Here is a 25791-nt window from a genome sequence, read left to right as displayed (position 1 = left end):
TCATCTTCAAACAGTGACAGTTTTACTTTTTGTTTTCCAGTTTGGATTTCTCTTATTTCTTTTTCTTCTCTGAACACTATGGCTAGGACTTCCAAAACTATGTTGAATAAAAGTGGCAAGAGTGGACATTCTTGTCTTAATCTTGATCTTAGAGGAAATGCTTTCAGTTTTTCACCATTGAGTATGATGTTAGCTGTGGGTTTGTCATATATGCCTTTATTATGTTGAGGTAGGTTCCCTCTATGCCCACTTTCTGAAGAGTTTTTTTTTTTTTAATCATAAATGGGTGTTGAATTTTGTCAGAAGCTTTTTCTGCATCTATTGAGATGATCATATGGTTTTTATTCTTCAATTTGTTAATGTGGTGTATCACACTGATTGATTTGCTGATATTGAAAAATCCTTGCATCCCTGGGGTAAATCCCATTTGATCATGGTGTATGATCCTTTTAATGTATTGTTGGATTTGGTTTGCTAGTATTTTGTTGAGGATTTTTGTGTCCATGTTCATCAGTGATACTGGCCTGAAATTTTCTTTCTTTGTGATATCTTTGTCTGGTTTTGGTATCAGGGTGATGGTGACATCATAGAATGAGTTTGGAAATGTTCCTTCCTCTGCAATATTTTGGAATACTTTTAGAAGGATAGGTGTTAACTCTTCTCTAAATGTTTGATAGAATTTGCCTGGGAAGCCATCTGGTCCTGGACTTTTGTTTGTTGGAAGTTTTTAAATCACAGTTTCAATTTCAGTACTTGTGATTGGTCTGTTCATATTTTCTATTTCTTCCTGGTTCAGTCTTGGAAGATTGTACTTTCTAAGAATTTATCCATTTCTTTTAGGTTGTCCATTTTATTGGCATATAGTTGCTTGTAGTAGTTTCTTACGATCCTTTGTATTTCTGTGGTGACTTTGTAACTTCTTTTCATTTCTAATTTTATTGATTTGAACCCTCTCAATTTTTTTCTTAATGAGTCTGGCTAAAGTTTTATAGATTTTGTTTATCTTTTCAGAGAACCAGTTTTTAGTTTCATTGATCTTTTCTATTATTTTCTTTGTCCCTATTTCATTTATTTCTGCTCTGATCGTTATGATTTCTTTTCTTCTGCTAACTTTGGGTTTTGTTTGTTCTTCTCTCTCTAGTATATTTCAGCATAAGGTTAGGTTATTTGAGATTTGTCTTGTTTCCTGAGGTAAGCTTGTATCACTATAAACTTCCCTCTTAGAACTCCTTTTGCTGCATTCCATAGCTTTTGGATCAGCGTATTTTCATTTTCATTTTTCTCTAGGTATTTTTTGATTTCCTCTTTGATATCTTAAGTGATCCATTGGTTGTTTTGTAGCATATTGTTTAGCTTCCACATGTTTGTGTTTTCCACAGTATTTTTCTTGTAGTTGATTTCTAATCTCATAGTGTTATGGTTGTAGAAAATGCTTGATATGATTTCAGTTTTCTTAAATTTACCGAGGCTTGCTTTTTGGCCCAGCATGTAATCTATCCCAGAGAATGTTCCATGTGCAATTGAGAAGAATGTATATTCTGCTGCTTTTGTATGGAATAAATATCAATTAAATCCATCTGGTCTAATGTGTCATTTAAGGCCTTTGTTTCCTTATTGATTTTCTGTCTGAATGATCTGTCCATTGATGAAAGTGGGGTGTTAAAGCCCCCACTATTATTTTGTTACTGTTGAGTTTTCCTTTTATGGCTGTTAGCATTTGCCTTACATATTGAGGTGTTCCTATCTTGGGTGCATATATATTTATAATTGTTTTATCTTCTTTGATTAGTACCTTGATCATTATGTAGTGTCCTTCTTTGTCTCTTATAACAGTCTTTATTTTAAAGTCTGTTTTGTCTGATATGTGTATTGCTACTCCAGCTTTCTTTTAATTTCCATTTGCATGGAATACCTTTTTACATCCCCTCATTTTCAGTCTGTATGTGTCCCTAGATCTGAAGTGTGTCTCTTGTAGCCGGCATATATACAAGTCTTGTTTTTCTATCCATTCAGCCAGTCTATGTCTTTCAGTTGGAGCATTTAATCCATTTACATTTAAGGTAATTATCAATATATATGTTCTTAGTGCCATTTTGTTAATTGTTTTGGATTTGTTTTCGTAGGTTTGTTTCTTCCCTTCCTCTTTTGTTCTCTTGTGATTTGATGACTATCTTTAGTGTTGTGTTTAGATTGCTTTTCCTTTTTTGTGTGTGTATCTATTGTGGACTATTTTTGGTTTGCGGTAACCATGAGGTTTTGATATAGTAGTCTATATTTATATATATAAGATTGTTTTAAGTTGCTGATCTCTTAATTTCAAATGCATTTCCAATATTCTGCATTTATACTCTCCTCTTCCCATGATTGCTGGTTTTGATATCATATTTGTGTGTGGATGATTTCCTACCTTTACTGTTGTTTACCTTTAATGGTGAGCTTTCCCATTCATAATTTTCTTGTTTCTAGTTGTGGCTTTTCTTTTCTGCCTAGAGAAGTTCCTTTAACACTTGTTGTAAAGCTCCTTTGGTGGTGCTGAATTCTCTTAACTTTTGCTTGTCTGTAAAGCTTTTGATTTCTCTGTTGAATCTGAATGAGAGCCTTGGTGAGTAGGGTATTCTTGGTTGTAGGTTCTTCCCTTTCATCACTTTAAATATATCATGCCACTCCCTTCTGGCCTGCAGAGATTCTGCTGAAAAATCAGCTGATAACCTTATAGGGATTCCCTTGTATGTTACTTGTTGCTTTTTCTTTTTTGCTTTTAATATTTCTCTTTGTCTTTAATCCTTCAGTTTGGTTAATATGTGTCTCAGTGTGTTCCTCCTTGGGTTTATACTGTATGGGACTCTCTGTGCTTCCTGGACTTGAGTGTTTCCTTTCCCATGTTAGGGAACTTTTCAGCTATTATCTCTTCAAATATTTTCTCAGGCCCTTTCTCTCTCTATTCTCCTTCTGGGACCACTATAATGCGAATGGTGGTACATTTAATATTGTTCCACATGTCCCTTATACTGTCCTCATTTCTTTTCATTCTTCTTTCTTTATTCTCTTCCGCAGCACTGAATTCCACCAATCTGTCTTCCAGCTCACTTATTCATTCTTCTGCCTCATTTATTCTGCTATTGATTCCTTATAGTGTATATTTCATTTCACTTATGGTACTGTTCATCTCTGTTTGTTTGTTCTTTAAAGCTTCTAGCTCTTTATTAAACCTTTCTTGTATCCTCTCAGTCTTTGCCTCCATTCTTTTTCTGAGATCTTGGGTCATCTTTACTCTTATTATTCTGAATTCTTTTTCAGGTATATTACCTATCTCACTTCATTTAGCTATTCTTCTGGGATTTTATCTTCTTCCTTTGTTTGGAGCATATATCTCTGCTGTCTCATTTTGTCTGACTTTCTGTGTTTGTGGTCTCAGATCCTCAGCCTGCAGGGTTGTAGTTCCTATTGCTTCTGGTGTCTGCCGCCTGGTGGGTGAGGCTGGTCTAAGAGGCCTGTGTGGGTTTCCTGGTGGGACGGACTGGTGCTTGCCCACTTGTGGGTGGAACTGGTTCTTGTCCCTCTGGTGGGTAGGGCTGTGTTAAGGGGTGCGTGTATAGGTGGCTGTTGGCTCAGGACGACTTTAGGCAACCTGTCTGCTGATGGGTGGTGCTGTGTCCCCACCCTGTTGGTTGTTTGGCCTGAGGCATCCCAGCACTAGAGTCTGCAGGCTGTTGGGTGGGGCCAGGTCTCAGTGACAAAATGGCAACCTCCAGGAGAGCTCATGTCAACGAATATTCCCTGGGACCTCTACCACCAGTGTCCTTGCCCCAAGGACAAGGCCACTGTAAGCCCCAGCCAACCCCCACTCCCCAGGAGACCCTCCAAGACCCACAGGTAGGTCTGGCCCAGACTCCTATGCAGTCACTGCTCTGCCCTGGGTCCCAGAGCATGTGAAACTCGTGTGTGCCCTCCAAGAGTGGAGTCTCTGTTTCCCTCAGTCCTGTGGTGGTCTTGCACTCAAGCCCCACTGGCCTTCAAAGCCAAATGCTCTGGGGCTCCTCCTCCTGACGCCAGACCCCCAGTTCTGGCAGAGTTCTGGGGCTCAGAACTCTCACTCCTTTGGGAGAACCTCTCTGCTATAATTATTTTCCATATTTTGGGTTGCCCACCCAGTGGGTATGGGATTTCATTGTATCAAGAAAGCACCCCTCCTACCATCTCATTTTGCCTTCTTCTTTGTCTTTGGGTGTAGAATATCTTTTTTGGTAGGTTCGAGTCTTTTTTGTTAATGGTTGTTCAGCAGTTGTGGTTTTGGTGTTTTTGTGAGAGGAGGTGAACTCAAGTCCTTCTACTCCACCATCTTGTTTCTCTTCCATGACCTGTCCTTGATTTTCATTGAACTGGTGACATTTAAAAGGCTTCACTATGGAGACTGAATGAGATAGATGTTTGTCTGCTGATGTACAAAAGTACATTTTACTTTGACACTCCTTAGTCTTAACCCATTTTAGTTTCTTAGTTAGTTTCTCTCCTGCTGTGTTCATTTCCTCTTTTCCGTCTCAATCTCTGGACTAGACAGTATAGAGTTTGCAGTATTTGTCTGGCTCAGCATAGGCATCCTCAGGTCTCGGTACTGAGCATCTGATCTTGTTTTGCTGAAATTAGTGGATTAAATAGCTCAGTCCTTGGTTAACTCATTTCTGTTATTAGTAGAGCAGAGTGATTAAAGACCCTTGGGTCAGACAACCAGTGTTAGGATTCAAAATCTGCCATGTACCTCCGGTGTGACTTTCACCATGTAGTAATTTAACTTCCTTTGCCTCAGTTTTCTTATCTGTAAAAACTGGGTCATTGGTAATTTGATAGGGATTGCATTGAATCTGTAGATTGCTTTGGGTAGTATAGTCATTTTCACAATATTGATTCCTCCAATCCAAGAACATGGTATATCTCTACATCTTTTTGTGTCATCTTTGATTTCTTTCATCAGTGTCTTATAGTTTTCTAAGTACAGGTTTTTTACCTCCTTAGGTAGGTTTATTCCTAGGTATTTTATTCTTTTTGTTGCAGTGGTAAATGGGATTGTTTCCTTAATTTCTCTTTCTGATCTTTTGTTGTTAGTGTACAGGAAAGCAAGAGATTTCTGTGCATTAATTTTGTATCCTGCAAATTTACCAAATTCATTGATTAGCTCTGGTAGTTTTCTGGTGGCATCTTTAGGATTTTTGATGTATAGTATCATGTCATCTGCAAAGAGTGACTGTTTTACTTTTTCTTTTCCAGTTTGGATTCCTTTTATTTCTTTGTCTTCTCTGATTGCCATGACTAGGACTTCCAAGACTATGTTGAATAATAGTGTCAAGAGTGGACATCCTTGTCTTGTTCCTGATCTTAGAGGAAATGCTTTCAGTTTTTCATCACTGAGAATGATGTTTGCTGTGGGTTTGTCATATATGGCCTTTATTATGTTGAGGTAGGTTCCCTGTATGCCCACATTCTGGAGAGCTTTTTATCATAAATGGGTGTTGAATTTTGTCCAAAGCTTTTTCTGCGTCTATTGAGATGATCATATGGTTTTTATTCTTTAATTTGTTAATATGGTGTATCACATTGATTGATTTGCGTATATTGAAGAATCCTTGCATCCCTGGGATAAATCCCACTTAATCATGGTGTATGGTCCTTTTAATGTGTTGTTGGATTCTGTTTGTTAGTATTTTGTTGAGGATTTTTGCGTCTCTGTTCATCAATGATATTGGTCTGTAATTTTCTTTTTTTGTGATATCTTTGTCTGGTTTTGGTATCAGGGTAATGGTGGCCTCATAGAATGAGCTTGGGAGTGTTCCTTCCTCTGAAATTTTTTGGAAGAGTTTGAGAAGGATGGGTGTTAGCTCTTCTCTAAATGTTTGATAGAATTCGCCTGTGAGGCCATCTGGTCCGGGACTTTTGTTTGTTGGAAGATTTTTAATCACAATTTCAATTTCATTACTTGTGAATGGTCTGTTTATATTTTCTATTTCTTCCTGGTTCAGTCTTGGAAGGTTGTACCTTTCTAAGAATTTGTCCATTCCTTCCAGGTTGTCCATTTATTGGCATATAGTTACTCGTAGTAGTCTCTTATGATCCTTTGTATTTCTGCAGTGTCAGTTGTAATTTCTCCGTTTCATTTCTAATTTTATTGATTTGAATCCTCTTCCTTTTTTTCTTGATGAGTCTGGCTAAAGGTTTATCAATTTTACCTTCTCAAAGAACAAGCTTTTACTTTCATTGAGTTTTGCCTTTGTTTTCTTCATTTCTGTTTCATCTATTTCTGCTCTGATTTTTATGATTTCTTTCCTTCTAGTAACTTTGGGTTTTGTTTGTTCTTCTTTCTCTAAATTCTTTAGGTGTAAGGTTAGGTTGTTTGTTTGAGATGTTTCTTGTTTCTTGAGGTAGGATTGAATTGCTATAAACTTCCCTCTCAGGACTACTTTTGCTGCATCTCATGGGTTTTGGGTCATTGTGTTTTCATTGTCATTTGTTTCTAGGTATTTTTTGATTTCCTCTTTGATTTCTTCCATGATATCTTGGTTACTTAGTAGCATATTTTTTAGCCTCCATGTGTTTGTGTTTTTACATTTTTTTCCCTGTAATTGATTTCTAACCTCATAGCATTGAGGTCGGAAAAGATGCTTGATATGATTTAAATTTTCTTAAATTTACTGAGGCTTGGTTTGTGACCCAAGATGTGATCTATCCTGGGGAATGTTCCGTGTGCACTTGAGAAAAACGTGTTTTCTGCTGCTTTCAGATGGAATGTCCTACAAATATCAATTAAGTCTATCTGGTCTACTGTGTCATTTAAAGCTTGTGTTTCCTTATTTATTTTCTGTCTGGATGATCTGTCCACTGGTGTAAGTGGAGTGTTAAAGTCCCCCACTATTACTGTGTTACTGTCAATTTCCCCTTTTATGGCTGTAAGCATTTGCCTTATGTATTGAGGTGTTCCTGTGCTGGGTGCATAAATATTTATAATTGTTATGTCTTCATTGATTGATCCCTTGATGATTATGTAGTGTCCTTCTTTGTCTCTTGTAACAGTCATTATTTTAAAGTCTATTTTGTCTGACATGAGTATTGCTACTCCAGCTTACTTTTGATTTCCATTTGCATGGGATCCTTATCAAATTACCAAGGGCATTTTTCACATAATTAGAACAAACATTTTACAATTTGTGTGGAAACACAAAAGACCCAGAATAGCCAAAGCAATCCTGAAAAGAAAAACGGAGCTTGAGGAATCAGGCTCCCTGACTTCAGACTATATTACAAAGCTACAGTAATCAAGACAGTATGGTATTGACACAAAAACAGAAATATAGATCAATGGAACAGGATAGAAAGCCCAGAGATAAACCCACACACCTATGGTCACCTAATCTATGACAAAGAGGCAAGAGTATACAGTGGAGAAAAGACAGTCTCTTTAATAAGTGGTGCTGGGAAAGCTGGATAGCTACATGTAGAAGAATGAAATTAGAACACTCCCTAACACCGTACACAAAAATAAAGTCAAAATGGATTAAAGACCTAAATGTAAGACCGGACACTATAAAACTCTTAGAGGAAAACATAGGAAGAACACTCTTTGACATAAATTGCAGCAAGATCTTTTTTGACCCACCTCCTAGAGTAATGAAAATAAAAACAAAAATAAACAACTGGGACCTAATTAAGCTTAAAAGCTCTTGCACAGCAAAGGAAACCATAAACAAAACAAAAAGACAACCCTCAGAATGGGAGAAAATATATGCAGACGAAGCAACTGACAAGACATTAATCTCCAAACAGCTCATGAAGCTCAATATCAAAAAGCAAACAACCCAATCAAAAAATGGGCGGAAGACATAAAAGATATTTCTCCAAAGAAGACATACAGATGGCCAAGAGGCACATGAAAAGATGCTCAACATCACTAATTATTAGAGAAATGCAGATCAAAACTACAATGAGGTATCACCTCACACCAGTCAGAATGGCTGTCATCAAAAAATCTACTAACAATAGATGCTGGAGAGGGTATGGAGAAAAGGGGACCCTTTTGCACTGTTGGTGGGAATGTAAATTGATACAGCCACTATGGAGAACAGTATGGAGGTTCCTTAAAAAACTAAAAATAGAACTACCACACCACCCAGCAATCCCATTACTGGGCATATGCCCTGAGAAAACCATAATTCAAAAAGAGTCATGTATCACAATGTTCATTGCAGCACTATTTACAATAGCCAGGACATGGAAGCAACCTAAATGCCCATCGACAGATGAATGGATAAAGAAGATATCGTACATATATACAATGGAATATTACTCAGCCATAAAAAGGAACGAAATTGGGTCATTTGTAGAGACGTGGATGGACCTAGAGTCTGTCATACAGAGTGAAGTAAGTCAGAAAGAGAAAAACAAATATCATATATTGATGCATATATACGGAATCTAGAAAAATGGTACAGATGAACCTATTTGCAGGGCAGGAATAGAGACGCAGACATAGAGAACAGACGTGTGGACATGGAGGGGGGAAGGGGAGTGGGATGAATTGGGAGATTGGGATTGACATATATAGACTACCACGTGTAAAACAGATAGCTAGTGGGAACCTGCTGTATAGTGCAGGGAGCTCAGCTTGGTGCTCTGTGGTGACCTAGATGGTTGGGATGGGGGGTGGGGAGGGAGGGAGGTCCAAGAGGGAGGGGATATATGTATACACATAGCTGATTCACTTCATTGTACAGTAGAAACTAACACAACATTTTAAAGCAATTATACCCCAATTTAAAAAAATTAAAAAATGGCGTCAAGAAACTATTTGATAGGGTGTTGTGAGTATTAAATGTTAATGCCTGTCATGTGCCTAGAAGAGTGCCTGGCACCTAGTAAAATTCTTGATAATTGTTATCTCTTATTAATATTTATTTGTGATACCTTACAGAATTAATTTATTCTTTCAAGCAATATACTATAGGCATTGATGATTTTATCTTTATAAAAATCACATTTGTAATTATGATATTTTCTTTTGTATAGTAACTCAGTCCCAATAAATCCCCCCATCTTTTTGTTCTGTCAATAACATGTGACTAGGTTTCCATCATTACCACACTGTTTCTAGAGATGCCCATGTCTCAGAAATCATTCTATAGTTTCGAAAAGGGAAGAGATTTTGATGGACTATCTTTCTTTCCTTTACTTAAAAAAAAAAAAGTTTTTCTACTCTGTTATTACAGACCCTAGGTGTTCATTTTATTTTCTTTCTGCTCTGAAATTTTCCTGATTTTTAAAAATAAGAATAAATGCACTTCACCAAAACACTGCAAACCTCTCAAGTTCCTCTGCTCTTTATATGCTTTTCTCATGTTTTCCTCAGACATGTGCAGTTTTGACTTTCCTCAGCACCTTGAGTATGAGGGATGGATGGCAAGTGTCTGGAATCTTCTGACGGAGGCTAAAAGGCCTCAGGAGGCACGAACAGACTAGGCTCATGGAAACCGTAAAACAATCACATTACAACTACCTCATGACAGCACTATGCAATAGCCCCTTAAAGGTCAACACAACAACTTAATGTAAGCCACATAAACAGAATCCTTCTCCCCTGGAATAAAAATAATCACACTTTTAGGAAACATTTTTGAAAAAAAAAGATCAGATTTAGAGATTAGGAGTATTTATCTCAGAGACAGTTACTACGGAAGGCTTCAAGTTTATGAGGGGTTATTATGCAGAGAATAGCGACCAGCTGTTCTCCCTCTCTCAAGAATCCCAAAGAGAGGGCTAAGCCTCAGCATGAAATAATTATGTTGGTATGAAGAGGAATTTCCTGATGGCGAGAGTAAAACATTGAAAGGAATACCTTAAAATCTGAAAGAACTCCAAAAGCAGAATGATTCTCCTGGAGCACGCTCCACATTTGAAATCTACAAAAGCCTTGAGCTTTCCAGACGTGAAATAACACGTCTACATTCCGCATCAGGCATTCCTAGCATCCTAAAGGATTGTATGTCGTGGTAGTGTGTTTGGTATGTATTTCCTATAGATGGTATGCAGTTTGTACTTTGCTTTCTCACGTGGTCCTAGTGATGTAGTCTGGGGAGGTGGAATTGTGTCATCTTTGGAATCAGCCTTACCTGGCAGGCATCCACGCTCTACTATTATATTTTGATTCTGAGGTTGACTGTGTGGTGTTTAAGTTGCTTCATCCCTCTGAGACTTAATCTTCTATAATAAAGGAGGATAATTAAGGAAAAAACTAGTGATTGTATTTAGGTCACAAATAAAATGCTAGCACATAGTAATTAATACATATTAGTTAAAATGTATTTAAATATAAACACACACATGCATACGTTAAGTAGGAGTATTTTGTAGGAAAAAATTCCGACATGTGGGAAACAAAACTCCTTGAAAAGATACATAAGTACATAGTATATGACATTAACGTCTTTGTCCTGCAAAAAGTGTCACAGCATGATTCATTTTGAAAGTAAAATACCACCTGGAAATTAAAAAATTCTCTCAAACAATTCCTGGTCAAAGAGAAAATCAAAGTAAAATGTCAGAATATCTAGATAATATCATTAATTAAAACATTACCTGTCAGAACCCATGGGATACAGCTAAAACCATGCTTAGTGGAAAGACACATAACCTTAAATGTTTTTGTAGATGAAGGAGAATAAATGAATTAAGCATCAGTTAAAAAAATTTGTCAAAGACAAGATGATAAACCTAAAGAAAAGGTGAGGGAAAGAATTCATAAATTAAAAGCAAAAATTAATGGAATGCAAAACAGAAAAACTGCAAGCCTGAAAAATAAATTCAAGAACAGGTTCTTTGAAAAAGTAGTTCAAAGGAGAAGAGTACAAAATAAGAAATAAGGATGGGTAAATGACCACAGATACAGAGGAAATGGAAATAATTAACCCTTCTTCAACTCAATAGTGAAGTGAAATGGAATAATATTTAGAAAAAGGTAAATTGCTAAAACCATGTCCAGAAAAGGAAGGCCATTTATATATTCAGAGTTCATTTACGATACAAGAGATAGATAAAAGTTGTTAAAAGCACTAATGCTTACCTTATGAAAGCATTGCTCTAACAATTATATGCAATTAAAAAGTTAAGAAAAAAGGAGACAGAAATTTAAAAGGAAGAGGTAAAATTATTGTTTATAGACAATGATTTATATATCAAAACCCAAGAGAATCAATTGAAAAATTCCTATTGACCATAAACAAATTTGGTAAGTTGTCTGTATACAAAATTCATATAAAAAGTATGGTGGGAAAAACAATAATAACAAATAAATATTTTTAAAAAGGATTAAACTTAAGAAGTGTGCAAGAATTTTATGAAGAAAATTCTAACACAGGAAAGAAGGCTTGAATAAATGGAAAGGTATCTGGTGTTCTTGGAAGGGAAGACTGAATATTACAGTGTTTCTTGTATCTCTACATTAATCACTGTACTTAATGTAAGTCAATTAAAAATAACAGCAGAAGTTTTTCCTTTCCTTTTTTTGAGCTAAGTAAAGTGACTTGAAAATTTAAGAGGACAATTAAACATGCCAGAATAATCAAAATAATCCTGAAAATAAAAGTAATGAAGAGGGACAAGACATACAGATTTTAAAACATTTTAAAGCTGGAATATTTTTTTTAATATAATTTTTATTTTATATTGGGGTAGAGTTGATTTACAATGTTGTGTTAATTTCAGGTGTACAGCAAAGTGGTTCAGTTATACATATACATATATCCATTCTTTTTCAGATTCTTTTCCCATATACAGTTACAGAATATTGTGCTATACAGTAGGTCCTTGTTGGTTATCTATTTTATATATAGTAGTGTATATATGTTAATCCCAAACTCCTAATTTATCCCTCCCCCCCACCCTAACCTTTCCCCTTTGGTAAACATAAGTTTGTTTTTGAAGTCTGTGAGTCTGTTTCTGTTTTGTAAATAAGTTCATTTGAATCATTTTTTTCAGATTCCACATATAAGTGATATCATATGATATTTGTCTTTCTCTGTCCATCTTACTTCATTTAGTATGATAATCTCCAGATCCATCCACATTGCTGTGAATGGCATTATTTCATTCTTTTTTATGGCTGAATAATATTCCATTGTATATATGTACCTCATCTTCTCTCTCCATTCCTCTGTTGTTGGACATTTAGGTTGCTTCCATGTCTTGGCTATTGTAAATAGTGCGGCAATGAACACTGGGGTGAGTGTGTCTTTTCAAATTATGGTTTTCTCCAAATAGATGCCCAGGTGTAGGATTGCTGGGTCATACAGTAGTTCTATTTTTAGTTTTTTAAGGAATCTCCATACTGTTCTCCATAGTGGTTTTACCATTTACATTCCCACCAACAGTGCAAGAGGGTTCCCTTTTCTCCACACCCTCTCCAGCATTTATTGTTTGTAGACTTTTTGTTGATGGGCATTCTGACTGGTGTGAGCTGATACCTCATTGTAGTTTTGATTTGCATTTCTCTAATAATTAGTGATGTTGAGCAACTTTTCATGTGCTTTTTGGCCATCTGTATGTCTTCTTTGGAGAAAGGTCTATTTAGATATTCCGCCCAGTTTTTGATTGGGTTGTTTGTTTTTTTGATATTGAGTTGCATGAGCTGTTTGTATATTTTGGAGATTAATCCCTTTTTGGTCATAAAGCTGGGATAGTTAAAACAGATTGTTACTAGGGTGTGAAGAGACAGATCATTAGTAAAAGCTAGCAAGTCAAGAAATTGATTCAGTTCTATATCTTGATAGAAGTTTGGGTTGCAAAGGTGTATGCATTTGTTAAAACTCAGTAAATGTACGGTTAAGATCTGTACATTTCATTGTATGTAAAGTTTATTTTGAAAGAAAAATCTATTCAAATGTATTAGATTTTAGTCCAATGACATGCTTACTAAAGTATTTGGTTTATGTTTAATTTTTTTTTTTTTATTGAAGTATAGTTGGTTTACAGTGGTGTGTTAGTTTCTGGTATACAGCAAAGTGAGTTTCTGGTATACAGCAAAGTGATTCAGATATATATATATATTCAGATTCTTTCCCATTATAGTTTATTACAAGATACTGAATATAGTTCCCTGTGCTACACAGTATGACCTTGTAAAGTATTTGGAGGAAAGTGTGATGATATCTGCAATTTATTTTGAAACAGATCAGAAAATCAGAACATCAGATGGATCGATGATTGACTAGTAGGTTGCAAATATGAAAAATTTTGTAATTACGTAAAATTATCTCAACATTGGCATAAGCTTGAAAATGTCATAGTAAAGTGTTGGAAAAATAGACTCAAAAGTATAGAGAAATTTAGAATACACTGGAGAAGAAACTGCAAATCTTTAGATTATAACTTTAATTATAGAATGAAAGATGTTTTTTCTCCATTATAATAGAATCCCAGTGGGAAGGGTTGGTTGTAGGGAGTAGAGCTGCTCCTGGGGTGAATCTCTCAGATTGCTTAGTGTTTCCTGATGTCCTGACTTGTGAGGCTGCCTGGAAAGTTGGCACCCTTCCTGTGAGAGCTCTCTGCTGGGCGAATGATTTCCAGCTAGGAACCACTAGCAAGGGGAGACCTGGTCCTCAGGGGCTGCACATGTTCAAAGGTCTAAGAGAAAAAGATGTCACTGTATCAGAGTGTATGTTGTGCAGGCCAAGGGCAGCTCTGTTCTTCAAGCATGGTGATTATTCACTCCTTTGAGTTTTTTGTTAAGTTGCTCTTTTATACCTAACAGCTTTAGGATTTAGATCAGTTTATTCAGGAGGTCTGAGTAGTTCATAAAGTGCTGCTATTTAACTATTTGTCTTCTGTGGGTTTGTGCTACTTAACCCTACATTTGTATTTCTCAGAGATTACATGGAATGGGTGTTTTGGGAGGAGCGTCATTCTGCTGTACTATATACAGAGTTTGGAAACAGTGGGGCTCCTGGGGACTCAGCCTAGCTCCCAGCAGCTGTCACCTTGCTACCATGTGGAGGGAAACGGCCAGGCTTCCTCCACCTTACAGATGCCCTTAGACTCCGATGGGTAGATAGGGGGCTCGTGTTATTTGGAGTGCAGAGGTGGGAAAGGGTGTATATATTTTGGTGGCAAAAGGGAAGTACCAGAAATTCGAATATATGAGGATTCTGTAGTTTTGAGAGCTCTCAGGGAGGGGAAAGTGTCAAAGAAAACAGTTTACAGAATATGTTTACAACTGAATATATTTCCTCAGCATATCCCTCATTGAAAATATCATATTTGATGTCACCCTTTTGTGTCTTGAAAAATTACCATTTGGAATACGGAAACGCTAATGCAAAGTTTCTGAGAAAAACCATTTTTGTCTTTTGGTTTAAATGTACTTCATTGAGGGGGGTGGGATGGATTGGGAGATTGGGATTCACATATATACACTACTATATGTAAAATAGATGATGAATAAGAACCGACTGTATAGCACAGGGAACTCTACTCACTGCTCTGTGGTGACCTAAATGGGAAGGAAATTCGAAAAAGAGGGGATATATGTATATGTATAGCTGATTCACTTTCTGTATAGCAGAAACTAACTCAACATTGTAAAGCAACTGTACTCCAATAAAAAAAATAAATTAAAAAAAATAAAAAGTAAATGTACTTCATTGACAATATCATGGGCTTTTCAAACTTTTCGCCTGCCTGAGCCCTATTGGAAACAAGCAATGGAAAGCTTTCAGTGGTGAAGGTCACCCAGCTGTCACACATAGTTCCCACTGGACTTATTTCCATGAGGTGTGAGGTATATAATTAGCAGAGGGTCAGCAAATAAGGTTTTAAAGAATGTGATTATAGAAGCAGAAAAGTCATTTCTGGCAAGTTTGTAATATGTGAGTGTTTCAGAAAAAGAGCAGAAGCCAACCAGAGGACCTGGCCCATATCCCTGATTCCAGCTGCTTTAATCCCTTCTTTAGAAACTCAGTTTCCAAGCTCTAAAGCTCAAGGTCTCATGTGCATTTCCTTGGCAACAGGTTCTGTGCTAAGTGCCTTACTTACCTTGCCACTCAGTTCTCACAGCAACCCTATAATGTAGGTCTTATTATCTCCATTTTACAGATAAGAAAGTGGGTCCAAGAGTTAATCAAGTTAAAGTGTAATTTTCAAAAAGATAAAATCAGGACTCTTGGGCAAATATAAAAAGGACAATGTATCAAATATTTTATTGAATTCATTAATTAAGGAGGGAAAAAGATGCATTCAGTTCAAAGAGCTTCTAAGAAGCTAGTTTATTTGTTAGGCTGAGATTGCTGAGCTAGACATAGAAATGTTTAATGTTCAGCTGGCCCTTGATGTTTGGGGTTATCTGTTCCATTGCATGGAAATTATTTGCATCTCTACTGGACAAAAAATTACAGGTCAGCAAGTAAATTCTTTAAGTATGGAAACGTTAATCAACAGTAAAAGTGAGATGAACTAAGTACAGGTTTTGACAATCCTTGGGTGACTTTGTCCCCCTATGATGCTGAAAGAATCTGCCTCCACTTTTTTGCCTTATTTCTAAGTTTGGAGAATTTCTCTGACAGTAGCCTGCCCCCAGGTCCCACAAATATTAGAAGAATAGAGATTTGAACCCCTGTCATGGTGACTGCACAGCCCTGGTAGTGAACCCTTTGTTATGACTTAGCAACGTTAACTTGTTTTTTTTTTTTAAAGAATGTTGGAGTCTATCAGGTCTGTGCAGATAATTCTCCCTCACAGCCAAGGCATCTCTGAAGCACAAGGGCTATCTGGATGGCAAAACCATCCAAATCAGTCAATAAACATCAATCTGAAGTAATAGCACCTTTTGTTTCTGCGTTAGTGGAGATTGCTGAGGCCACAGAGTCCAGGAACATGAGCACGACATTAAGAATGACAATGAGCATCTTTCCATGCACCTGTTGGTCATCTGTATATCTTCTCTGGAGAAATGCCTAGTCGTGTCCTTTCCCCATTTTTTTAGTCAGGTGTTTTTTTTTTTTTTTGATATTGAGTTGTATGAGCTTTTCATATATTTTGGCTACAAGGAAGCAATGAACAGCACAGGGAATATAGCCAATGTGTTATAATAACTTTATATGGAGTATAATCTATGAAAACATCAAATCACTATGTTGTATACCTGAAACTATTATTTTAAGTAACAACTATACTGCAATTGAAAAATGATACTGACAGCACTTTATTTTTTTACTTCTGTCTGTATCTGTATTAAAACATTTGAGAAATAGAAAGGTTTAGGCTGGGAGCATATCCTATAAACTGCTTTGCAAGGTAGGGGATCTCGGTATCAATGACTTGAAGTTTAGGGAATATCTCTTGGAATAAGAAACAGATGAATAGATGCTCACATTTGGGCATCCCTCTGCCAACCTTCTTTCTCAACTTGTTTTACATTTTAAAGTAGGCTACTAATAGGGGTCTCCAAACTGGTTTCCGGAAAAGGGGCTCTCATATATAATCACTGGACATGTCATGTCACCAGGATGGGGTCATGAATACCAGGAAAACAGCACGAAGGCTAGAGGTTGGGATTCAGGAGGCTGACCCTAAAGTTAGAAAAGTAGAAAAGTCACTGCACTTTTCTGTACTTTAGTTTTGTGCTTTTTCCTATATGTGTGGTTGCACTAGATGGGAGGTTTCTAAACTTTTTAAGCACCACAACCTTAATACATGATGCAAATGAAAAAGAAACACTATGGTTAAAGGAAGTGAGGAAGAAACAGATGTGGAAGGCCCTGCCTTCTTGCTACCCCATTGCCTCCTTTCTTTAGGGAAAGAATCAGGGCTGATGACAAAATTTGCAGGGCCCAAGGCAAGATGAAAATTCAGAAATGCTGTTCAAAAAATACATATATATAGCATTAAATATGCTATAAAGTGTTTTCCTTTAAAACTATTTGATGACATTAAATGTAAAGGTGTATTTGTGATACATGAGTAATGACAAACTCACAAACTGCAAAAAAATAATATTTTGGGTGTCATAATTTTATGAAATACAATATATAATAATACTTTAATAATTTCATATGCTTATTGACCATAAGATTTTTTTTCTGGCTCACTTTTCTGCAAATTATATATTAGGTCTTCAGAATTTATATTTTAAGCAACTCCATTTTCTATATGATTGACAGCAACGTTAGTCACACTTCGCAAATGCAAGACTGCAAATAATTTTTGATAATTTTTAATTTTAAGAAGACTTTTCTGCTGATGCAACTGTTACTGGAGAGCTGTTAAGAGTATTTTACAGGCTGTGACAATATTAGGATAAATTTCTGATAAATTTATATCAAAATCCATCAAAACATAAATTTTAGTACATCTAGAGCTGATGATTCTTGTGGAACAATTTTTCTAGAAAAAGATTTAACTCTCCATACAAATCAGTTTTGTGTAAGTCTGAATTTAATTTTAAATGTAAATTTATACAATGGCATTTTGACATTTCTTCTGACATTTTTGGTAACTTATGGCAGTTGTGCAAGAAACGAGAAGTAGCTTTATGATTTGTATGTATTTCAAAACATCTGTTATGCATCCTATTGTCTTATCTTCGATTACAAGGAAAAAATAATTTTTAAATTGTCTACTTCTTAATATCTGGTTCATCCAAAGCTTCATATGAAAATAGTGTTATTTGCCATCGAACGTAGCAATCTTTACATTTAATTTCTATTTTGAAACCTGTGGCTATTTTGTGGTACAAGGCTGCCGCAGTTTTTAAAATGGAAGATTCCACGATCTATTGCTGAAATTCACTGCTTATCCACCAGCAGTTTCATCCAGGCATGCTTGGTGCTGTCCCAACTGCCATTCTGTGTCCAGGTCCCGGCCTGGTTCCACTGCCTCACTCCCTGCAGCTCTGGACTGTCCCAGGCCCTGACATATACTCAGGGCTGACTGCTCTGTGGACGCAGTTTGCAGTGCCTAGAGCCTGAGGACCACTACAGCTCAAATGCGCCACCTCCCCTGTACCACCTCTGCTCATGTGCATGCACCATTGTCCCATAGCCTCTGACAAAATGCAAGTTCAAAGATAAAAGATTATTAAGAATTTCGGACTTCCCTGGCGGTCCAGTGGTTAAGACTCCACACTTCCACTGCAGGGGGCAGTGGGTTTGATCCCTGGTCAGGGAACTAAGATCCCACATGCTGTGCGACATGGCCAAAAAAAAAAAAACGTTATTAAGAATCGCAAGACAGGCAGAGCAGAGCATTAAAACAAGCATGGGGTCCTTCTCAGCATGAAGTCCTAAATGACTGTATAGGTTGCACGCCTGAGAGGAACCCTCAGGGCTCTGTCAATATACATGACAGAGATTTCACTTACCAGCTCTCTCCAATTCATCTTCCCGTAACATGGAAGCTCAGTTCTGATATTTTCATCAAGGAGCCATTATTTAGTGTTTGGGTGGATGAGAATAAACTCACAAGACTAAGAATGCACAGTCAAAAGTGGGAAGAGTCTGATGCCACAGAAGCCAAGAGAAATGATTTCAAGAAGGATAAAGTAACCAGTGGTGTCAAGTGACACCAAGAGGTCATCAGTAAGATCAGGACTGAAAAATTTGCATTGACTTTAGCAACACAGAAGTCACATGATCTTAGATCTTAGTGATCTTAAAAATAAGTTGTTTCAATGGTGAAATGCAGGCTGAAGCCAAATCGGAAGTGCCTGGAGGAATGAGTAGAAGCTGAAAAATGGACTCCTGCAACCCCTTTTCTGCTGAGGCCTGAGGGTCCATAGGCATGGTCCCTCGACTTGACCTGATCCCAGGTTCCTGCTTCTCCACCATCATAGTGTCACCTTCTGCTCTGAGCCACCCTTCCCTTTCTGTGACGTGCGAGAAGGGGTCCCAGGGAAGGAGATCAGGTAGCCTGTAATACTTTGTTGCCTCTTATTCATTAGTCTTGATACATTTCACATTTTGGACATCTCAGATTGGACAAACCTTGCTCATTACATTCTACTGCACTTTGCAGACCCTTTGATTGGACTTTGAACACAAATTTCTCCACTTAGCAACTCAGTCAACAAAAGTTGATAATGGGGGAAAGTCACACCCGACCCATCAAAACCGTATTAGTCAAGTCAGATCCATCACAAATGCCCACCGTACTTTGGCCTCCTCAATAGTGCCCCTTCTTGATGAGTAATCAAATACCACCCTGGTCTGAGTCTCCGTCATCTCTCGACCCTTGTCTGGATTAGTACAGTAGCCTACAACAAGTCTCCCTGCTTTTATCTTTGCTCCCAATCACAGCAGCCAGAATGATACTTTAAAAATGTTAAGTCAGATTATGTTAGTTCTCTCTTTAAAACTTTCCTTTGGCTGCTTGTTTCACTCAGAGAAGAATCCAACATTCTAACAAGGGCTAATAAAGCCCTCCTTACTCACCTCTGGGACCTCTTCTCTTATAGCTCGCCTCCTTCCTCACCCTGCTGGAGCCATACTAACTCCTTGCTGTTCTTCAGTCCTGCTAGGAAAACCCAGACCAACTTAATTATTAACCTTAGTCAGCCCTGCTTTTTCTTTTTTCATAGCACTTATGACCTTTCTGAATGTAACTCTGGGAGGGCAGGGATCTTTTTTTATTGATGTATCCCAAGTGCCTAGAGTGGCATCTAGCACATAGTAGGTGCTCAGTAAACGCTTCTTTTAAAAACAAAAATTTCAACTTTGTTACTATTTTGCCTGGCATTTCTCCCAGTCCTGTTCTGCCTCCCTCCCCCATTTTCACCTGGAGGGTCTGGGGGTTCTTCTCTGAAACTTTGTTTCAAGAACCAATTTGAACTTTTAAAAATTGAGATATAATTCAAGTACCATAAAATTAATTCTTTCAAAGTGTGCAATTCACTGGTTTTAGTATGTTCATAAGGTTGTGCAACCATCACCACTATCTCATTTCAGAATATTTTCATCATTCCCCAAAGAAACTTCATAGCTCTTAGAAGTCACTCTCCATTCTCATCTCCCTCATCTCCAAGCAACCACTGATCCACTTTGTCTCTATAGATTCGCCTGTTCTGGACATTTTGTAAAATGGAATCGTATAATACAATATGGCTTCTTTCATTTAAGATAATATTTTCAAGGTTCAGCCATGTTTTAGCATGTTCCAAAACTTCATTCCTTTTTATGGCTTAACACATCACATTGTATGGCTATACATTTAGTTTATTCATTCATCAATTTATGGACATTTGGGTTGTTTCTACTTTTTGACTATTATAAATAATGCTGCTATAAACATTTGTGTACAGTATGTTTGAACACCTGTTTTTAGTTCTCTTGGGTATACATGTAAGAATAAAATTGCCGGGTCATAAGGTAATTCCATATTTAACATTTTGAAGAACTGCAAAACTGTTTTTCAAGGTGGCTGTACCAGTTTACATTCCCATCAGCACTAGAGGGTTCTAGTTTCTCCACATATTTGTCAATACTTGTCATCGTCTGTCTTTTTTATTATAATCATCTTCGTGGAGGTGAAGTGGTAGCTCATAGTGGTCTTGATTTGCATTTCCCTAATGACTAATGATTTAAGTATATTTTCATGTGCTTATTGGCTACTTGTATATCTTCTTTGGATAAATGTCTATTCAAATTCTTTGCTCATATTAAAAATGGTACTTGGGTTTTTTTATTGTTGAATTGTAAGAGTTTTTTTTTTTTTTTTTTAATTTATGGCTGTGTTGGGTCTTCGTTTCTGTGCGAGGGCTTTCTCTAGTTGCGGCAAGTGGGGGCCACTCTTCATCGCGGTGCGCGGGCCTCTCACTGTCGTGGCCTCTCTTGTTGTGGAGCACAGGCTCCAGACGCGCAGGCTCAGTAATTGTGGCTCACGGGCCTAGTTGCTCCGCGGCATGTGGGATCTTCCCAGACCAGGGCTCAAACCCGTGTCCCCTGCATTGGCAGGCAGATTCTCAACCACTGCGCCACCAGGGAAGCCCTGTAAGAGTTTTTAAAAATATATATTCTGGATACTAAACCATTATCAGATGTATGATATGCAAATATTTGTTTCCATTCCATAGATTGCCTTTTTACTTTCTTGATGGTGTTCTTTGATGTACAAAAGTTTTAAATGTTGATGAAAGCTAATTTACCTATTTATTCTTTGATTGCTTCTGCTTAGGTGTTATAGCTAAGAAATCACTGCCTGATTCACTCCTATGTTTTCTTCTGATTTTATAGTTTTAGCTCTTACATTTAGGTCTTGGTACATTCTGAGTTAATTTTTGAATATGTTATGAGGTAGGGGGTCCACCTTCATACTTTTGCATGTGAAAAACTAGTTGTCCCAGCACCATTTGTTGAGAAGACTATTCTTTCCCTAATATTTTGTCTTGGTAGCCCTTGGTAGTCAACTGAAAATCAATTGACTGTAAGTGTTTGGGTTTATTTCTGGACTCTCAATTCTATTCCATTGATCTATATGTCTGTCCTTATGCCTGTCCCATATATTCTTGATTACTGTAGCTTTGTAGTAAGTTTTGAGATCAATAAGCGTAAGTTCTCCAACTTCGCTTTCCTTTTCAAGATTGTTTTGATTATTCAGGCTCCCTTGCAATTCCATATGAATTTTTTTTAATAGAAATTTATTTATTTATTTTTGGCTGTATTGGGTCTTCGTTGCTGCACGCGGGCTTTCTCTAGTTGCAGTGAGTGGGGGCTACTCTTCGTTACAGTGTGCGGGCTTCTCATTGCAGTGGCTTCTCTTGTTGCGGAGCACGGGCTCTAGTCGCGCAGGCTTCAGTAGTTGTGGCACGTGGGCTCAGTAGTTGTGGCACGCAGGCTCAGTAGTTGTGGCACGCGGGCTCTAGAGCGCAGGCTCAGTAGTTGTGGCTCACAGGCTTAGTTGCTCCGCGGCATGTGGGATCTTCCCGGACCAGGGCTCAAACCCATGTCCCCTGCATTGGCAGGCGTATTCTTAACCACTGCACCACCAGGGAAGTCCCCCATATGAATGTTAAGGTTAGGTTTTACATTTCTGCAAAAAAAGAAAAAAAAAAAGGCCATTGGTATTTTGCTAGGAATACACTGAATCTGTAGATTGCTTGGGGTAGTATTGCCATCTTTAACAATATTAAGTGTTTCAATCTGTGAAAATGGAATGTCTTTTGTTTATTTAGATCTTTAATTTCCCTCAGCAATGTTTGGTCAGTCTTCATTTACAAGTCTTGTATATCTTTGGTTAAATTTATTCCTAAGTATTTTATTTTTTTGATGCTATTGTAATTGTCGTTTTTTTCTTAATTTTCAAACTGTTCATTGCTAGCATGTAGAAATACAACTGATTGTGTGTTGATCTTGTATCTTGTAACCTTGCTGAATTTGATTACTAGCTCTAAAAGATTGTGTGTGGAGGGGACTTCCCTGGTGGCACAGTGGTTAAGAATCCACCTGCCAATGCAGGGGGCATGGGTTCAAGCCCTGGTCCGGGAAGATCCCACATGCCGCGGAGCAGCTAAGCCTCTGTGCCACAACTACTGGGCCTGCACTCTAGAGCCCGCGAGCCACAACTACTGAAGCCTGTGCCCCTAGAGCCCGTGCTCTGAAGCAAAAGAAGCCAATGCAATGAGAAGCCCACACACCGCAATGAAGAGTAGCCCCCTGCTCGCTGCAACCAGAGAAAGCCCGTGTGCAGCAACGAAGACCCAACGCAGCCAAAAATAAATAAATAAATTTATTTTAAAAAAAAGATTGTGGGGGCTTCCCTGGTGGCGCAGTGGTTGAGAATCCGCCTGCCAATGCAGGGGACACGGGTTCAAGCCCTGGTCTGGGAAGATCCCACATGCCGCGGAGCAACTGGGCCTGTGAGCCACAACTACTGAGCCTGCGTGTCTGGAGCCTGTGCTCCACAACAAGAGAGGCCGCAATAATGAAAGGCCCGCGCACTGTGATGAAGAGTGGCCCCCACTTGCCGCAACTAGAGAAAGCCCTCGCACAGAAACGAAGACCCAACACAGCCAAAAATAAATAAATAAATAAATAAAAATTGTATAACTTAAAAAAAAAAAAAAAAAAGAGAGGCCGCGATAGTGAGAGGCCCGCGCACCGCAATGAAGAGTGGACCCCACTTGCCGCAACTAGAGAAAGCCCTCGCACAGAAACGAAGACCCAACACAGCCAAAAATAGATAGATAAATAAATAAATTTTAAAAAGAAAAGATGACTACTATCTTTAAAAAAAAAAAAAGATTGTGTGTGTGGATTCTTTAGGATTTTCTCTATATAAGATCATGTCATCTGCAAACAGAGATAGTTTAATTTCTTCTTTTCCAATTTGGATGCCTTTTACTTCATTTTCCTGCCTAATTCTCCTGGCTACACCCTCCAGGACAATATTGACTCAAAGTATGAGAGCAAACATCCTTGTCTTGTTCATCATGTTGTGGAGGAAGCACCTAGTCTTTCTCCATTAGGTGTGTTGCCAGCGGTGGGTTTTTTGTACATTCCCTTTGTGAGGTTGAGGAGGTTCCCATTTATTCCTAACTTATTGTTTTTATCTTGAAATGGTGTTGGATTTTGTCAAATGTTTTTTCTGCATCTACTGAGATGATCATGTGGTTTTTGTTTCTTATTCTATTAATATGGTGTATAACATTAACTGGTATTGGAATGTTGTACTGACTGTGCATTCCTGGGATTAATCCCACTTGGTTGTGGTGTATAATTCTTTTATATGTTGCTGGATGTGGTTTGTTAGTTTACTGTTGAGAATTTTTGCACCTATCATCTTCATTAGCGAGATTGGTCTGCAGTTTTCTTATAATATCTTTGGCTTTGGTTTTAGGGTAATGGTGACATCATAGGATGAGTTGGGAAGTCTTCCCTCTTCTTCTATGTTTGGAAGAGTTTTTAAGTAGTGTTAGGGTTAACTCTACATGTTTGGTAGGATTCACCAGTGAAGCCATCTGTTCCAGGGCTTTTCCTTGTGGGACATTTTTTTGATTATGACTTCAATCTCTTTATTTTTTTATTCAAATATTCAATATTTGAAATATTCAAGTCTATTCAAATATTCTATTCCTTTTTGAGTCAGTTTCGGTAGTTTATATCTTTATAGGAATTTGTCCATTTAATCTACCATGTGTAGATCTTTCTACTATAATCCCAGACACTGATAGTTAAAAATGTTTGAAAAGTCAATAAATTCTGATTTATCTTGAATAAGGAGCCAAGTATTTGAATTTTTTAGCTTAAATACCCTAGAAGAATCTAATGTCACCTTGATAATAAAGGATTTGAGAGCTAAATCTTCAAGAAAATATGCAAATTAGAAAATGTACTTACGTACCTAAATGGTATGCCCTAAGAGGAAGATTAGAAAATGGTCAAACATCGGGTTTATGAGTTCAAAGCAAAACTAGTCCAATAATGAATAAAACATTTTTTTTCCTAAATAAATACTATAAAACTTTTTTTTTTTAACTGAAGGGATACCAAGGAAATGAGATTCTAGACTGAAACTTTCTCTGAGATCGGGGCAATTCATGTTCATTGAATTAATTTTTTTTTCCCTGTCTCTTTCTATAGAAAAAATAATAATAAATGAGTTCTAAAGTAATCCCTCCTCAGAATCCAAATTTGTAGCAGTAATGTTAATATTTCATATCAAAAAAGAAAGTTTAAGACAACTGACATGCAAATAAATATTTTTAATGTAGAAATATTTTCATACATTCTATCTTTATCCATTTCAGGCAGAGTATTTTACCCAAGTATATGTATCTTTGTTCTTTGGAGTGTACCTTACTGTTTTTTTAAAGTACCCTTTTTTTTTTTTTTTTTTTGGCTTTAAGAAAGGGTGTTCATTTGAGCCTATTTAGTTAAAAATTTCAGCATTTAAGTGAAATTGCCCTCGATTAACTTTTGTTCAATATGTAATTATTTAATATTGGAAAAACCTCCTGACTTTATCAGGGATTTTGTTACATAATCTCTTTTCTTATCTGGTATAGCCAGGCATTTTTTTCAACATTAAATTGGAGAGAGGGAGAGAGAGATGATAGCTTGGCTTAAATGACATTAAACAAGCAACACATTTACCAGATTTTTGGCTGCACACTCTAATCTGTATGTATATGACTTGAGGTAGAAATTCATACGTTATTCTTGCCTGTGTGGGTTGTAGCATTCTGGATTCATATAATAGCAAGTTCAGTGTGGTCGAAGCATCATTGCAAATGGGAAAGTAAAGAGGTGGGGCTTTTTAGGTATCTTGACAAGGAGTTCCGATTTTTATTCTCTAGGAGATGATGGAGAACCACTGGTGGGTTTTGATCAGTGATGAGACATGTGGTCATTTGCAGGAAACATTACTCTTGGAACTGTGTGGAGGTAGATCTGATCAGGTAAATCTTGTTTATAGAGGAGGACACTCAGTCTTGTGTTGGATTGTTTGAAAGTTGGTTACAAGGTCATTTTGCAAAACCTTTCCATCCAGACCCAAAAGTTACTCCAATGAGAATCTAGAGCATAATCTAGGTCATGTTACATAAGCCAGGTTGGACTTTGAAAAATGGAATGTCCTATTTTTATACATCGCTAATAAAAACAACAAGCTTATGACTGCTCTCTGAAAAGTCTAGGCAATACCACAGCGTTTTATTGTTTTAGTTTCTAGGATATTTATATTACAATTTTCTGTTTTTAGAATGGTTCATAGGAAGGGGCACTATTTTATCTTTTGCATTCTGTAATATAATAAAGAACTGTCTGTATGTGATAT

At 37.3% G+C, this 25791-nt stretch overlaps 1 protein-coding gene across 1 annotated transcript in view; it reads left to right on the top strand.

The window, feature by feature from the left end:
* Positions 1 to 25791, top strand: part of STRIT1 (small transmembrane regulator of ion transport 1) — a 51883-nt gene that overhangs the window by 22746 nt on the left and 3346 nt on the right. The window lies entirely within an intron of this gene.

This window comes from Balaenoptera acutorostrata, chromosome 4, assembly GCF_949987535.1.
Source record: "Balaenoptera acutorostrata chromosome 4, mBalAcu1.1, whole genome shotgun sequence".
Classification (NCBI taxonomy): Eukaryota; Metazoa; Chordata; class Mammalia; order Artiodactyla; family Balaenopteridae; genus Balaenoptera; species Balaenoptera acutorostrata.
Note: the sequence above shows the minus strand (reverse complement) of the source record. Positions and strands in the feature narration are given on the sequence as shown.